Source organism: Monopterus albus, unplaced genomic scaffold, assembly GCF_001952655.1.
Source record: "Monopterus albus unplaced genomic scaffold, M_albus_1.0 scaffold176.1, whole genome shotgun sequence".
NCBI classification, from domain to species: Eukaryota; Metazoa; Chordata; class Actinopteri; order Synbranchiformes; family Synbranchidae; genus Monopterus; species Monopterus albus.
The window spans coordinates 267,812-268,775 of record NW_018128056.1 but is presented as its reverse complement, the minus strand read 5'-3'; the positions used below and the strand labels follow the sequence as shown (position 1 = coordinate 268,775).

The 964-nt window shown below is 40.1% G+C and overlaps 1 protein-coding gene across 1 annotated transcript in view; it reads left to right on the top strand.

Annotated features, from left to right (window-relative positions):
- Positions 1–964, top strand: part of plppr3a (phospholipid phosphatase related 3a) — a 21,654-nt gene that overhangs the window by 16,617 nt on the left and 4,073 nt on the right. The window lies entirely within an intron of this gene.

The following is a 964-nucleotide window of genomic DNA, read 5'->3' as shown; positions in this document are numbered from 1 at the left end:
TGTCAATGATGTTCTTTTCTTTTTGTGTTAAATGATTTGTGTTCATGGTAATTACCCTGCAGCTATTCTCCTTATTGTTAACACACATTGCCCCCCCCCAGAAGATTATTTGTTCTGATGAAATCACTGTCTCTTCATACTTTTGTGTTAAACGGAGATTTCCTGATTTTATACTGTCCTCAGTCCAAAAAGCCAATTAATCTGGCGTGTAAAAAGAATAACCGGAGCTGTCTTTTGAGGTCAGATTGCAGTGTTACATCCTAGTGCAGTTGGTGGTTTTTTTTACCATTCTGCAGTCCGGTGCTGACTGCAGCAGTATGTGAACTGTATGGAAAAGTATTACTGTCATTTTTCCATGATATAACACCCTCCCACACACGCACACACACCTTTCTCCACCAATGGCTACAGGGAGATGTTGGACAAATCAGTGCTGCCTCGCTGAGCCCGGTGCTCATTAGAGCTCACTAGACAGATTTCTGATCAGAGAGAAAAGGCAGGAGAGGAGGAGGAGGAGGGAATACACTGTTTGGGTTGCTGCTGTTACAAAATGTTGTCCAATCAAACATGCACAAACAATGTCTGATGTTTGTATGTGTCTGTTTTCTTGCTCTTTACTTCGCACCACATTAGGGCACAAACATTTGTTTAAAATAAGTAATTCCATGTTGATTCCTCTTCTTGGCAAACTGTTGAAATCAGGCAGATCATTTCACAAAGAAATGTTGAGAGATATTGAACAGCAGTGAAACAGCCTCAATGTCATAGTGCTGAGAGGTTTTTTCCATCTTGCTCCAAGAAAAGTAGGTTTTTTTATGCTTAGTACTAGATGGACAAGCTTGTTAAAATTGATATTTTTTGCAAAGCCTGCTTTTCTGTCACTCAGCTGTCCTCCACCTTATGTAATTGACATATAGTGCGCATGCAGAGAATGTGAATGAAGTGCAAATATATTCTCTTTCCC